Below are 16,715 nucleotides of genomic sequence, written 5' to 3' on the forward strand. Positions count from 1 at the left end.
ATATATCTCAAATTATAATTCAGATACTTTTAAGTAATACTGGAATTACTTTTACGTACTAAATTTTTCTGCCTAGCTTTGCTTTCTTTTTTCTTTCTATGTGTTTGGGTTTTCTTTTTTCTTTGCTTTTCTCTCTTTCTCTCTCTGAAGCCTCTCCTCGCCGTGACAGAGTCTCTCTCTCTATATGTGAAAGGAGTCTGAGTGGTTTGGAGCTTGGAAACTAACGGTGGTGTATGTTGTTGTAATGACCAAAATGTCCTTGTTTTCTATGTTTTTTGTTTTTTTTTTTTTTAATGTATGGTCATGTTGGGTATTTTATTTTTTATTTATTTCAAACAAACATGAAACATGTATGTCAATACTTTTTTGTGTGTGTAGTTGTGTACTGTATATGTCCATATTTGGTGGGATGGAAGACAGTGTGATTTCCAAAAAAATAAAATAAAAAATTAGTTGCAGCAGCCAGCCAGCCACATAGTACATTAGTCAAATGGTATTTTATAAAGTTTGAGATCAAATTCTTCTATCACTTATAAGCCCAATATGGGAAGGTAATAATTAATTTATAACAATTACTTAAAAAAAAGTAATAATTAATGATAAATAATCGCAATCTAAATTGAATCTAACCTTTTTTTTTCTTTTTTTCTTTTTTTTGTGAGAATCAATTGAATCTAACTTAGATTCTAGTCATAGTCTAATTTTGTGTCATCCATTTTAATTTTCTTAATTTTAGGGTCCAATAACTTATTCATAATATTTAGCGCAAAATTCAGGATGATCATCCCTCTCAATGTCAATTTCTTTAAAACTTTTTCCCCTCGCCCAATATGTGTGTTAAAAATAATTAGTATTTAAAAAAAATAGAGTAAAATATATATATCTCAAATTATAATTCAGATACTTTTAAGTAATACTAGTCGATGTCGCATACGATGTGTGGATACTTTATACTTTTATTATGAACTAGCCATGGTCCCGCGCAATGTGCATATAATGATTTAAGCTGTTATGTGAAAAACTTATATAGAATATCCAAAATATTTTAAAGAAATAACATGAAGTAATGTTGAAATAACATGAAGAGATTTTTGTTAAATTAATAATGTAATACAAAATTAAGGGGATGGAGAATTTAAACTATAGAGAAAAAGCTACATAAATTAGAAATTAGTTGTTATGTGGTGTAATATCTTCTAAAAAAAAAAAAAAAGTGGTGTAATAAGTTGATTGTTTGTTTAATCATTTATTTTTTTGGTAAAATTTTTAATCATAGTTTTTGATTCTACATTGGCTTGGAGTTAGCATAAAAAATTTGTAATTTCATGTAAATGTTTAGTTTTTTTTTTTTTTTTTTGAGAAAAATGTAAATGTTTAGTTGGCTTATGGAAATGTCATCTAAAATTTATGATATCACGTTTATGGTATTGAAGTATGATAGTGGTAAGTTAAACACTCAATAAAAATAGTGATATCCTATTAATAGAATTTTATTATAATCCAAACATGTAAAGAAGTTGAGGTGTAAAGCTAAATGAAAAATTACTCTTACAAAGCGCCACATGACAGAATCGCATGGTCTCTCACGTGATATTTTTTCTTTCTCATATATATATTTTTAAAACCATATGAAATTCTTATAAATATAAATATATATATATATATATATATAATTACTGCATACTTATAGATAATTAATGTGTATTAACTTCATTGACACATTCAATGAATTAAAAGTTTTTCATAAATGTAAACTTTGATGAGGTGAAAGCCTAAATGAGAGAAGCCCAATGAATGTGCCACTTGGCAGAACTTCATACTCTCCCACATGAAGTCTTTGCTTTTATATATATAGATGATTAATTGATTGATTGATATTGATTGATTAATTTCTAGTTATTCTTTATGACCCAACCGAGAGATGCTATGTCTACAATATTTTTATAAAAAATTACAGGTGATTAGTTGTTATTGGTTCAAATTTCAAGTTAACGCTAAGATTACTTTTTTGTCCCAACAATAACAACTAGTAACAACTTGCCACTTAGGATTTGTTGTAAAAATGTTATAAAAATGTTGTAGACATATCATTTCTCTGACCCAATAACATTCATCTTATGTTCAATTATATTACACATATCATTAAGAGGAAGAAATGAAAAAGAAACAAAATTATTATGAATATACATAATTAAGAATATGAATATTATATAGTCTAAATGAATTCACAATTATTTAATTATTTTGGCTAATTAAAGTGTACAATTATCTTTTACATTCCTTGAAAGAGAGTGGAAAACTGGACATATAATTTGTTAGCTTCAAGAGTCTTCTACATTAAAAATTAAAACAAAAAACAAATTGAAGGAATTATTGTTTCTATCATATAAACTGTTTATTTATTTATTTTTAATAGATTCCACTATATAAAAGAAGATCATGTAGAAATAATCCATTTTTGTGCAAAAATACGATCAGCGATGGGAAGAGGAAAGAGCAAATTGATGTGGCACTTAATAATAAGAGTCTTATCAAGAAGATTGTGGAAAGAGTCTTTCAACGTGTGTGTCCTATTTTATGATCCCAGCCCATATTTTGGAGAATGTGGGAGAAAAAATTAATTTGAAAGGGTCACGCTCGGGTCATAATATGTAAGATAATAAGTGAGATTGGGCTTTTCATAAAGTTTGGTCTAATTTTAATTTAATTTTGAACTACAGGTCATCTTTTAGATAATAGTTAAATAATTTTTTTTTATTTAAAGTTTATGTGTTCTATTGGATAACAGTAAAAAAAAAAAAAACTTAATGAAAATAGGTTAAATATGCTAATTAATTATTAAAATGCCACATGGCAAGAGCTAATGCACTCACGCATGAGGTCTCTGCTTATATATATATATATATATATATTGAATATTGATGATGATTACACCACTTAATAAATTTTATTTGAATTAATATTTTAACCATTGAATTACCAGTTTTCTAATTTATTAACAAAATGCCAAATTTCATGTCAATTGAATTTTATTTACTATTTAAAATACAAAAACTTGAAATTTAAATGGATGACATGGGTATTAATCTATGATCTTCTTAAAATTTGGCAAGCATGGAGTGACATTACTAAATATTACAATTTAATCCAATGGTAAATTTATCATTATTCACATCTATACAGTGTACAAGCCGGTGTAAATAAGCATGCTGATTTGGTTACATCTTGGCCCTCCATGTAGATAGCCTCGAGTTACAAAAGCAGGGACTTTGTGAGGAGAGCCACACCTTTGGCTCATGCCAATAGCATGGATACCATCGAAGAAAGAGAAATTCTGGCATGGACACAAAGCACTACAAGGAGAGAGAATTCAACCCCTGTTGGTCAGAGGCTATAAAACACCTCTTATTGGTTAGTGCAAGTTTAGATCACTGCCAAAGACACGTGTAATGCCCTTAGGCCTCACGCTTTCCCTCTCCTCCTCTTTGTTTGTCCTTCATGATGGTACAAAGCTTCCCTTCAGCCCACCACCTTGACAAAAACAGTTTTCCTCTCTCATCCAGCTGCAAAATAATACTAGTAATAGTTGTATTAGGGTTTGTAAAAGGGAATAAGAGTAAGACATCTGTCCTTGTACAGCCAGCAATGTTCCTCGTACTATAAGAGGAGAATATTGTTGAGCAAAGAGGGAGGACAGAGAGGGAGAAATATGGGTAAGGAAGAAAGGCAAAAAAGTGTAAGGTTTTAGGAAGAGAAACACTGTGTTATCCTTAAACTTTCTCAATATTGCATAGTCTTTAAGGGATAAGGACACTCCATCTTTCATCCCACCGTGGTTTTCATCCCTTCCATAGGGTTTTCCACATACATACTTTGTAGGGGTGTGCATGGGTCGGGTTGGGTCGGGTTGAAGGGATTTTTTGACCTAACCCACCATGGTGGGTCAAAAAAAAATTCAATCCAACCCAACCCATCACATAAGTCCAACCCAACCCAACCCGATTCATGTGGGTCGGATTGGGTTGGGTTGAACCCATGGGTTTGACAAATTTTTTTAATTATTATTATTAAATTGAATAGAAAAAAATATAAATATATATTAAAAAAACCTAAAGATTAGTATCAATGTAACTCCTTAAAGGCAAACAACATTAATGGCTAAACAACAATAGTAATTTATTAGGATTTGTGTGAACTAATTAGCTTTTATATAGGATAGGAAGAACGGGTTATTTAAAAAAATTTATTAATTATATAATATTATATATATATACATATATATATATATTTATATTAAATTAGTATTAGTAGGAGGAACTGAGGAAATGTTGCTCTACAGTTGGTTTTTTTTTTTTAATTATTAAATATATATATATATATATATATAAGTGCCCTACAATTGATTTTAAAAAAATTATTAAATATAAAATATATTTTAAATATATATTAAATATGGGTGGGTCGGGTTGGGTTTGGTGGGTTTGTAATTTTATGACCCAAACCCAACCCAACCCGCTATAAAAAAAAATTTTGTAACCCAACCCAACCCAACCCACCAAGCCTTAAAAACCGACCCAACCCGTCGTGTCGAGTTGGGTTGGGTCAGGTTTGGCGGGTCGGTGGGTTTTCTGTACACCCCTAATACTTTGTCATTCTTTACTTTCCTGTTCTTTTCCCTTTTATTCTTTGGTGTTAAAAGTGACATTTTTTATACTCAACAAGCATGAAACTCAAATGTACCATTAGGATTTAGGTCACACATCATCTGAGTCATCCTAAAGTCTAACTTGCACGTACAACATCCAATAAAAATATATTAAATGGTGTGATATTACTAGAAGTACACCATATATAACTTTTTATATATATGTATATACACACACACGGCTAACTTCAATTAATTATTTCTTATTATTACATCACTCAAATAATTTCATCATTAGATTACATATTCTTATAGTTGTACACAACTTCCGTATAATTTTGAAATTTAAACATTTTATAGATAAAATAGTTATTTATTTTTTATCATTTTCAAATTTTCTAGGCATAATTTTCTTTTTAGATACAGTAGGATTTGAACATGAACAAATTTTGGCTCCAAACATGTTTAGCAATTTCGAGGTTATTTTGGGTATTTTTTAGGTTTATTGGTATTTTGGTCATTTTAAAAGTTTCAAGAGTATTTTAGTTATTTTTTAGGTTTTGGAGTTTTTTTCTTTTTTTTTTTTTTTTTTTTTTTTTTTTTTTTTTTTTTTTTTCTTTTTAGAGGTTTTGGGGGCATTTTGGAGGTTTTAGGGGCATTTTGTAAATTTGAAGTGTATTTTAGTCATTTTAGAGATTCCAAGGTTATTTTGGTCTTTTTAGAGGTTTATTGGTATTTTGTTAGTCATTCTCATGAGTAAAATAAATTTAATTATCACGAACAATTTTGTCATATGTATAAATTATTAGTTTAGCAACAAAAAAAAATGTATAAATTATTATATCTCCCACCATTAAGTAATGTAAGATTACCTCCATTTAATAAGGTAATGAACTAAGCATCGTAATGTTCACATTATCTAGGTTATTGATTAGGGTTTACGATTACAATAATGTGACCTTGATGTAATGCATATCACAGCAAACCACACATCCCCTAGACGTCCATATCAAAGATGCTCCAGCAATTGCAAAAAGGTTCATACAAAAGAATAGACAAGCCTATCATTTTTCCTAGTCCAAATCTTTTGTTCCACTTTTTGTGCTCAGTTTATACTCCATGAATAAAAATTTGATATGTGTAACCTAATTAATTAAATTATAATTTTATTCCTTTAATATTTCATACTCCAAATAAATAAATCCAACACACTCCATGACCACCACCTACATTCACTAGCAAGAGGTCGCCATGCCATCAACACTGCAATTCATGGACAACCACCGCCTTCGACGAACCCATCTCTCTTTCATTTCATCCTTCTCAAGCCCACCCACCACCATTGTTATCTTTATATCGAAGGATTATTAAGGATTTGTTGTGACTATTCATATCAACTTACAATGATCTCATTTATTTTCAAAAGGGTGTTAATGGTTTTGCTTTAGATTGATGGGATTGTTGTTTAACCAAAAGTTTGATTTTGGTATTTGTTATTTGGTTGAAATTGGTGGTGGGTAGAAGAGAGATGGGTTCGTCAAGGAGGGTGGCTAGCCATGACTGTGTTGAAGGCATCGGCAGCCTCTTGCTAGTGGCACCAGCGCAAGTTAGTGGTGGGTGGAAAGGGTGGTAGAGTGGTGGGGGTGGGGTTTAAGATGAATGAAGTGGAAGAAAGAAGGATTCATTGGAGGCGGTGGTTGGCCATGAATGGAAGTGTTGATGGTTTCGACCACCTCTTGCTAGTGGTGTCAACAAAGGTAGGTCATATGTAGTGAACCAATGGTGGTGATGAGGTGTATTGGGTTTTTTTTTTTTTTTAGGTAACTATAATATTAAAGGAATAAAATTAGAATTTAATTAATTAAGTTACATATATCAAGTTTTTATATTTGTAAAGTATAGAATATAAAGTTGGGGGGGGGGGGGGAATGAAACAGAAAAATTGGACTCCATTTTTCCTCTACACAAATGCTTATGGGGTTGTCCAAATTATCTGAATGTTACCCCCACACTCTTAGTTTGTTTTTTTTCCTTTTATAGCTACCATGCATAAACCACAATCAAAAGAAGATAGCAATCCCCAACTACACGCAAAAGCATTTGTTCTTCTCCATAAAGCCTCAATCCAATAACTTGACTCCAAGTAGCATAACCCATGATTCATGCCATGGGTTCTTGACAAAAGAAAGAAAGAGAAGGGGGAATATGGTTTACAAGGATAAGGAGAATAGCTATGCAGGATATGTGGTCATCACACATTAGAGCCTTGAAAGCTTGAATAAGTATAGGTGGGCTGAAATCTATAGTGTAGGAGTGTATGATGTCCATTGTCAATGCCTAAAGACTAGTTTGCACATAGCCTCTAGTTGGACGAGGAGGTTAAGGTTCCAATCTCTAGCACTTGGATAGAGAGAATAAAGACTCCAACCAATCAACATCAGAAGCTTATTTGGTGTAAAAATGCTTGGGTAAGGAAGAACAATGGAGAAAAGTGAGATATGACACTCCAATATTCCAAAGATAACAAGCAATAGAGAAGTAGAAATTAATGAAAAAGAAGAGAAAAAATGATAAGGAACATTTTAACTGAGAAATTTTCTAACTCTTTTTTCCCTTCGAGTTTGGATTGCCCTTCATGTCCATTACCCTTCAGGTTAGAAAGTACTCGTTGGGTCCATTTACCCTTCGAGATGGAAATGCCCCTTGAGTCCATTTACCCTTTGGGTTGGAAAGTACTCGTCAGGTCCATTTACCCTTCGGGTTGGAAATGCCCTTCAAGTTCATTTACCCTTCAGGATCCATTTACTCTTCGAGATGGAAATGCCCCTCAGGTCCATTTACCCCTCGGGTTGGAAAGTACCCGTTGGGTCCATTTACCCTTCGGATTGAAAATGCCCTTCGAGTTCATTTATCCTTTGGGTTGGAAAGTACCCATTGGGTCCATTTACCGTTCAAGTTGGAAATGCCCTTCGGGTCCATTACCTTTCGGGTTGGAAAGTACCTGTCGGGTCTATTTACCCTTCGGGTTGGAAATGCCCTTCGAGTTCATTTACTCTTTGGGTTCCATTTACCCTTCAGGTTGGATAGTACTTGTTGGGTCTGTTTACACTTCAAGTTGGAAGGTACCCGTCAGGTCCATTTACCCTTCGGGTTGAAAAGTACCCATTAGGTCCATTTACCCTTCAGGTTGGAAAGTACCCATCGGTCCATTTACCCTTCAAGTTCCATTTATCCTTTGGGTTGAAAATGCCATCAGGTTCCATTTACCATTTAGGTTTGAAAGGTCCATCGATCTCTTTTTACCCTTCGGGTACTAGGTCCCTTTCAGGATGATTATGAAGTGACATCGGCCATGCTCTCCACTCACATTCACCATCGGGTAGGAAAGTACCCATCGAATTACCCAATACTGAGGATGGATTACACTAAGTCCCACACCATTTTAGTGTTCCCCACTCATGCATCCTTATATGGAAAGAACTTGCACACCACTTCCAAAGAAACTTCTATATATTTGTATCCTCCTAGTATGAGAAGTAAAGCCCTAAGATCTCGGAACATTAACTCCATATCTTTCATACAAGGAAAGATCCTATGTTCATGAGATCTTGGTCAGCCCTACACCACTATATAAGCATCAAGTCTCCTCTTCTCCAAGGTACATAAAAAATTTCCTAACTCTCACACTTTTGAGTTATTGGAGATTCTTCTATCACTGACTTAACCTTTGAAAGGTCTTTGGCCAGCACCTCACCGATACTCTTTGTAGGTTCTTCTTCCTTTTGTTCTTCAAGTACCCGATTGGCATGCGTCTGGACGATCAACTCACTAACAATTTTTGTGCATCATCATAAAAAGACAAGGGAAAGTTTCCTAGGTGCAAGAAATTATTTCTCGTCTCCCGATAGCATTTTTACAATCAGTAAGGAATCAAAACACACACCACCTCAAGACTATCACTCTCCCCCTATCACCACTCCCATTTCTCTCTTTTAAGTTCAGAGCCAACACTAATTTATTTTACTGGGTGAACAAGTTCGAATCTTATGGAATCATCTATTATTATCTATATGGTACTAATTTTTACTAAGGATGGCTATCTGAGGCAAGGCTTGCTTTTGTTCTCTGTGTGGACTTGGTTTTTAGGAGCTGGATTGTGCTACTTCACTAGCAATTAAGATGAGTCTTGATTAGCGTGGTAGGTTCAACTCCCCATAACAAACCTAGGGTTATGCTACAAAATTTTCAAAGCCATATTTGCACCTGTTCAAAAGTATTTGAACATATAACATAGTCTATATATATATATGTAACCCAATGCATTTTTGACGGGTGAAACCTTACAACAATTGCATCCACAGTCAAAAATATGTCTGTTTCTTTCCGATTAGGTAACTTCCTTCTATGATCCCTCTATGGATTGAAGTTGTGTCAGCAATTGTTTTCTTTCCCCTCTTACAAGCAAAGACCTTCTTATAGGGTTTGGGTCTGAGGCATCATCACTGTCTGAGTCTGAATCTTCTTCTGATGTGGAATAAGCCATGACCCTTATCTTGTTACATGTTTGACCTTGCTTATATATATATATATATATATATATATATATAGGTAAAGTTGTTAGAAAATTCAATTAGATTTCAAATTGAAATTTAATTAGAGTCTAATTTTGCACCACGTGTCCCATCTAATCTAAATTTTTAAATTTTTGTGCCAAGTTAATTAATTCAATGTAAAAATTAGAATTTAATTAGAGTTTAATTTTGCGTCATGTGTCTCATCTAATGTAAGTTTTTTAATTTTTGTGTCAAGTGAGTTAATTTAATGTAAAAAACAAGGAGTTCAATATATATAAACCATAAAAAAAAAAAAAAAAAATAGTAATGAACCGTATATAGTCATGACATATATAACCAATGCTTAGAGAAAATTTAATTATATTCAAAATTGAATTTTGCTTTTGTCAGCTTTCTATACAAATTAAATTGTTTAAATTTTTGCATTTATTTTTTCTCTCAGCTAATGAGCATAATTTTTTATACTATTTTTATTCAGTTATTTTGTATGCCAGGATCTTGAACATAATAAATTGTAATTGAGTTGAACGATCCCATCACTTGTCCCCATTCAATTTAGGAGATATTATTGGACCAATTTATTCTTTTATTTTTGTGTTGTATTTATTATAATTTCACAGACAGTGATTGTGAATAAATATTGTATATATAATATCCAATAATGATTTTCAAAATTATATACATAATAGCAGTGTAATGAGATATTTGACGTAACCAATATCATGAAAATTGCAAGGAAAAATTATTTTAGCACCTCAAAATGTCCTACTCGAACTAATATCCTATTTTAGTAACCCAAGCTAACATCAATAACACCGCTAAAATTTATCATTTACGTGCGTAAGCACAAGTTACATACTAGTTTTTATAATTTTTCAATTTTATTTATTTTCTTCCATTTTTTTTTTTTTTTTTGGATATAGTTCTCTTTTCATACAAGTCAAGGGTGGCAATTTATGTTCACGTGTCAGATTTGTGTTGTTTCAATTCATGAGTATTTGACTATATTACCAACATTAACCCAGCATATTTATTAAACCGGTCAAGATTTCCAAACGCTAACATGATTTGTTACTAAAGCATCCATGGGAAGTAGAAGTTCCTGCTAAAGAGGTCCCCTAACTCAATATGGATGTGCACGGGGAAAAGGATCAAGACTAAATTAATGAAATTTTAGATTTCCAACTTCGAGACAAGATCTCAAAGAAGGAGAATGAAATAAGAAGGGTCCTTGAAGGGCTGATCGAGGGCGAGATCCACAAACAAAGATTATCTAGCTCGGATTTTGATTTCCGCAACTTGGACCAGTTTGTGGTGCAAAAAAAATAAAAATTAAAAGTATTCCAATCTCATGTCTTAAACGAAACAAGCGGACTAGAATTATCAGTATGGTAGAAAGATTCATATATTTCTTTCTACCATAGTTATTATACTATTGTAGTATATAAAGTTTTACTGTATAATGATAGAGGTTTAATATAGATCAATCCACAATATCTATCTTCATAGATATCAACTACATATAGATATAAATTCCATAGATGAGTTAGTTGTCTCGACTTGTTTATCATATTTTATCAAAGTAAAAAAAAAAAAAAAAATACAAATTTTAGTATTAATTCAATTGATAAGAACTATGAAAAATCAATCAAATAGTTTTTTTTAAATATAAAATTCAAAACTAACAAAGTAACTACATCACAAATAATCATTCAAAACTAAAGCATATCTCAATATCACAAATAATCAATTACAATATATCAAACAAAATAAACCACAATAGCTAATGTCAATCCCAACAATTAAGTTTAGGAAAATAAATAAAGGTAACAAAAAAGGTAAAAGTAAAGGACAACAACGATTATGCAATGATGGTAGAGAGTTCAAAGATGAAAGTAAAGAATAACGGTAACTACGCTTAGAGTGATAAAGAGAAGTGAAGGATGAGGGCAACAATGGCTTAGCACCACAGTGACAATGGCTAAGAAAATAAAGTGAGATTGAGGTTTGAGAGACAGAGGCATCCACACGGCTTGGGAGAATGCAACTAAGAAAGAAAATAAGTTTATATACAGTTTTGAAGGATATATTGGTAAAATGACACTTGTAGGTTGAACACAAACATGAAATGTTTATTAAATGAGTCAATCATGTCAACTCGAGTATGATATGAACCTATTAAGTCTTAACCCATAACCTACTAACTTTGTCTTGTCTTGTGTCGAATTTTGCCACACCTATTACAAGTGGTAAAAGTTGTTTCCAAGTTAAAATGTGCTATGTAACATCCTAGGATGGTTTAAGTATTTATGGCTGGTTGAAATTTATTCTATTCATTTTTTTTAGATAATTCGATAGTTACAACAGGAGAGAGAGATATTTGAATTATAGATGTTTTGGAAAATACCAAGAATTGCCAACTAATTGAGTTACAAGGTTCTTGATTTTGATCTTCATTCTAAAAGGAAAAAAAATACCACTAAAAAAAGGTTTAAAAAAAATACTACTTGAGTAGATAATAATCACGTTGCAAATTTTTCTTGATTTAAGTGGCCCTGGGAATCCATTACATAAAGCAAAGAAAAAAATAGGAAAAAAATACAAGAACATATTTGATGATGCACAAGATCGTCAGCAAGAATGAGCAGATGGAACCCTTTGTAGTGCGAGAGAGTATGCTTAATGATGGTCACCGGTGTGGTGCCTGCCACAACGTCTCCGATGCCAAAGTTAGAAAGATAAATAAAAATTAAGAATCAGAATATGCTCTCAAGATGTCAGTATGTGTATATATCGTACCTTTTGTTGACTCTGTGAGAGCTTTATACCTGCGGCCTTGGGGGCTAGCCGTTGGGGTGGTTAATGCTTTCTCAAGTAACGCCCTTGGTCCAGTAATGAGACTTTTAAGAGGTTCCCAACGGTCTGCTGGGTTGATTTCGTAACCGCTCAGGTCATTGATTGGCTGCATTGAATGACTCCCTACCTTCGTCAGTGATGATAGCTTTCTTCGTTGTTCCAGAGGACTTCGTCAAGGACGCTTCCTTCGTCATTAGTGTTATCTTCGTCTCTGATGTAGCATCGTCATTCCCATCAGTTGCCCCCTAGGGTTCTGGGGTCGTCGGTGACGTGTCATGACGATCACGGAAGATGAAAAGTTTTTCTTGTGACTCTTGGGGTTCTATTCCGCTTTTAATGCTTAGTGGCGGCGCTACACGCAATCATGGCCACGTGGCGTGAGATGATCTGGGGAATTAATGGTATGACTCTTGGGTTTCCCGCTGGTTTTCCAATCGCTTTTTGGCCTAAGTTTAAAACTTCTCTTCTTTAATTTTTCTTTTACTTTTCAGAGAGCAAAGACAGAAAAATTCCCTAGTGATATTCTGAGACCTCCTTTCTTCTCCAAATCACCTTGCGCTGTGCTTTTGCTGTTTCCGCCATTGGAGGTACGTTTCTCTTTCCTTTTACTTCCTTCTTTTTTCTTTTACTGCAGCATAATTTCTGATTATATGTTTCCTTTTATTTCTCTTCTGTTGTTGGTCTCTGTTTTTCTTTTTTGGGGATTTAGTTTGTACCGTATTTCTCTACCCTTTGATTTCTGCATATCCATGGTTGATAGTTTGGAGATTAGGACAGCTTGCCCATCGGTCTCCTTCCTTTTTGCGCGCCTAGGGGGGTCTTTGGGTACTTATCCGTTTTTAGAAAATTTTGTGTTTGAGGGCAATTGTCTGAGCGTGGTTTTGGGCGACTTGTTGCCCTTGCTCCGTCAATCGCTAAATTGGTTCGAGGGTTTAGCAAGGAGAGGGTCAATGTCTGAGGTTAGGTCTAGTGACCTTGAAATTGGGCTGTCATCTAGTGGCGACCCGGCTGAAGGGGATACAGCCGTCTCTGGCCTTCGGGAGGTTAGGGCTTTTTACGCCCTCGGGGAGGTTTGTGGTCTGGACGCCAAAACCGTAAATAGGTTCAAGGATAGGTTTCAATTTCCGTCTAGGGTTCGTGTTCGTCTACCTAGGGAAGAAGATAGGGCCTGCCACTTTTTCCCAGGTGAAGTATGTTTTTACGAGTCAAATTTCACTTGCGGGCTTAGATTCCCCGTCCACCCGTTCCTGATGGAACTTTTAGATCACTTTGGTATCGCCCCTGGGCAGCTCATGCCTAACTCGTGGAGGATCATGATCAACTGTATGCAAATATGGTTGGCCTCCAACGGGGATATGATCAGGATGGCTGAGCTCACTTACTTGTACCGTTTGAAAGAATCCAAGGAGTGGGGGTATTATGAGTTAGTCCCTTGGGAGAGAAAGACTAGGATCGTCAAGGGCTTGCCCTCGTCCTTCAGGTATTGGAAGTCGCGCTTTTTCTTTGTGTTTGGGGATGACTTCGAGACTCAATCCAGCAGTGATTGGGGTGCTATTCCGAGGTTGCTCCGTCGGTGGGGAACCCCGACCTTAGGTGCGTCAGTATTTTCTCCCCGTCGTTTAATTTCGCCACCTTTGAGGTTCTGGTTTTGCTAACTTCTTTGTTCCTTTATTTGGCATAGTTAAGAGACGGCCTGGGCTTACGAGCCGGTATAAGGAACGCATCGAGACTACGTTCGGGTACGCTGAGACGATTAAGAGCTGGGACGAACTGGTTGACCCCCGATCTCTTGCATTTTACAACCTAGGTCCCGACCCGTCTCCTTACGTCCTTCGTCAACTTGGTATTGAAGGCAAAAAAAGTAAGTATTATCCTCGTCAGTGTTGATTCTTCTTGTGTACTTAAGCATTTTGATAAGCTTTTTCTTCTTGCAGAGATGATGACAAAATTTAACAAGGACATGTACGCAAAGATGAGATCGAAGAAGGATGAATCGCTGTCCAATCTGGGGAAGAAGGTCGTGCGCGTGACCGGGAAGGGCCCTGCTCCCACTCCCCTTAGTGTCATTCCTCTCGCAGCTCCTGAGACGACGAGAACTGCCTCTCCAACTGCGTCAATAAAGGAGATCGCTACTCCTGGCTCCAAAAGGCAGCGCTTGGCTGACAAAGGGAAGGAGAAGGAGAAGGTTGATATTCGTCCGTCCACAATATGGGATGACGAAAGGTTGGCCATGGACAAGGCTCACGAGGTTGTCACTCTAGCGGACCTAAGGGCTCTTTCAGACATGTCTTTGAACGACGTCGCCTCTCGTCATGTTCATAAGCTCGTCCAGGTACGGAGTTCTTCCATATTTTCCCTTTTCACTCTTTTTTTTTTTTTTTACTGACGACTCTATAACTTCTCTCAGGTGTTGGGAGAGAGCCTCCATATTACCACCGAGTATCTCACTCAAGAGGCCAAAGTGGCATCTCTGACAACGCGGATGGAGGCCCTGGAGAAAGAGAACTCTGATCTGAAAAAGAACCTGATAACCTCCATGGACGAGGCAACCTCGTTGAAGGAGAAGGTTAAAGTGCTGGGAGACGACCTTCGGGTTGAACACAAGTTGACTCAAGAGAAGGATGAGCAGCTTCTTTCAGCCAAGGAGAAGCTTGCAACTATCGCTGCCAGGTCGGTGGAGGCTTTCCAGACCACTGACGAGTACAATACTGTACTCTTCAGTTGGTATTTTAAAGGTTTCGAGCTTCTTAGGAGATATCTCGTCAAGCATCCATCTGGGGTGAACATGGAGAGCTTGGATCTGGAGGAGGTAGATAAGGAGATGGCTTTGGACGAAGCGGCTCAATCCTCTGCCCTAGAGGGTGATGCTCCAGAGCCTGCCACCGACGCACCTGCTGTTGAGGACGCTGCTGCTGATGCCTGATCTTGGCACTTGGAAAATTTTCTTTTTTGTTGTATTTTTGGTGGATGCCCTTCTTGTTTTGGGCCCCCTTTTTTTTTTTCTTATTTCAGAACAATCATTTATTTTGGAAACGATGTTAATCACCCAGTGGTTATGGGTTAAAATGAGGCATACTTACCCTTAGTAGATCACTTATTTTGACGATCCTGAGCCCTGTTTATTCGTCGTCTGTTTGCTAACTGTTTTGACGATCTTGCGCCATGTTTATTCGTCGACCGTTTGCTAACTATTTTGACGATCTTGAGCGTATTTTGAGTGTTGTTTTGATTTGATGTATGGCTTTTCCCTTTTTCTCCTTTCCTCTTTATGTGAATTCGTCACGAGGGCTTTTGTCACTTGTATTTGCTGTGGGTTGTGTACGTAGTAATTTATGTCCGTCCAAGCGGAACATAGTCACTTAACTTTTTATCACCATGGGGTCTTCGTCAGCAACTTACATTGGTCAAGGCGGAATCTTATTACTTAGTTGTTTATACCCATTACATGGGTCGTCTGTAACTTACATCCGTCAAGGCGGAATCTTGTTACTTAGAGATTCATACCCAATAGGTGGGTCATCAGTAACTTACATCCGTCAAGGCGGAATCTTGTTACTTAGCGATTTATACCCAATAGGTGGGTCGTCAGTAACTTACATCCGTCAAGGCGGAATCTTGTTACTTTGGCTTTTTATACTCCTGGGGTTATCTTTAGTAACTTACATCCGTCAAGGCGGAATCTTGTTACTTTAACTTTTTATGGGCCTTATGGTTGACCAGTACTGCCTGCACAAAGACATCAGAAGAATAATTCTTTTATTAATCTTAAGAACGAATGCATTCGTCAATTACATTTACTCATGGTACTTCTTTAAATGCTCAATGTTCCATGGCCGCGGGAGTTTTTTTCCGTCCAGGGCTTCCAGATGGTAACTTCCTTGTCTTGAGTAGTGAGTGACGCGGTAAGGCCCCTCCCATGTAGGGCCCAATTTTCCTTGAGTAGGGTCTTTAGTTGCTGCGGTGATCTTACGCAGGACGAGATCCCCTATGTCCAGTCGCCTGAGTTTGACCCTTTTGTTGTAATACTCGGCCATCTTTTTTTGATACTTTGTCATCCTACTAGATGCGTTGTCTCTTACTTCGTCCAGGCAATCCAGGTTGAGTCACAATTCGTCGTCATTGAGTCATTCTGTGAAAGTTCCTCGCCTGATGCTAGTTACCCCAACCTCTACTGGGATTACTACTTCTGTGCCATAGGTAAGCTTGAAGGGTGTCTCTCCTGTCGGGGTTCTGGCCGTGGTTCTGTAGGCCCACAGGACGTTGGGTAGTTCTTCTGGCCAGGCACATTTTGCTTCGTCCAGCTTGGTTTTGATAATTTTCAGCAGCGTCCTGTTCGTCACTTCTGTCTGTCCATTCGCTTGAGGGTGCCCTGGAGATGAGAACTGATTTTTGATCCCAAGGCTTAAGCAGAATTCTATGAAGCCTTGACTGTCGAACTGCCTTCCATTGTCTGATATGATCGTCGAGGGAATCCCGAACCTACAGATTATGTTCTTCCACACAAAGTTCTGGATCCGAGCCTCCGTGATCGTTGCCATGGCCTCTGCTTCAACCCATTTCGTGAAATAGTCAATAGCAACGAGAAGGAATTTTACCTGACCTTTACCTTGAGGCAGAGGACCGACGATATCGATTCCCCA

The sequence above is a fragment of the Quercus robur genome, chromosome 3 (genome assembly GCF_932294415.1).
Source record: "Quercus robur chromosome 3, dhQueRobu3.1, whole genome shotgun sequence".
Lineage (NCBI taxonomy): Eukaryota > Viridiplantae > Streptophyta > Magnoliopsida > Fagales > Fagaceae > Quercus > Quercus robur.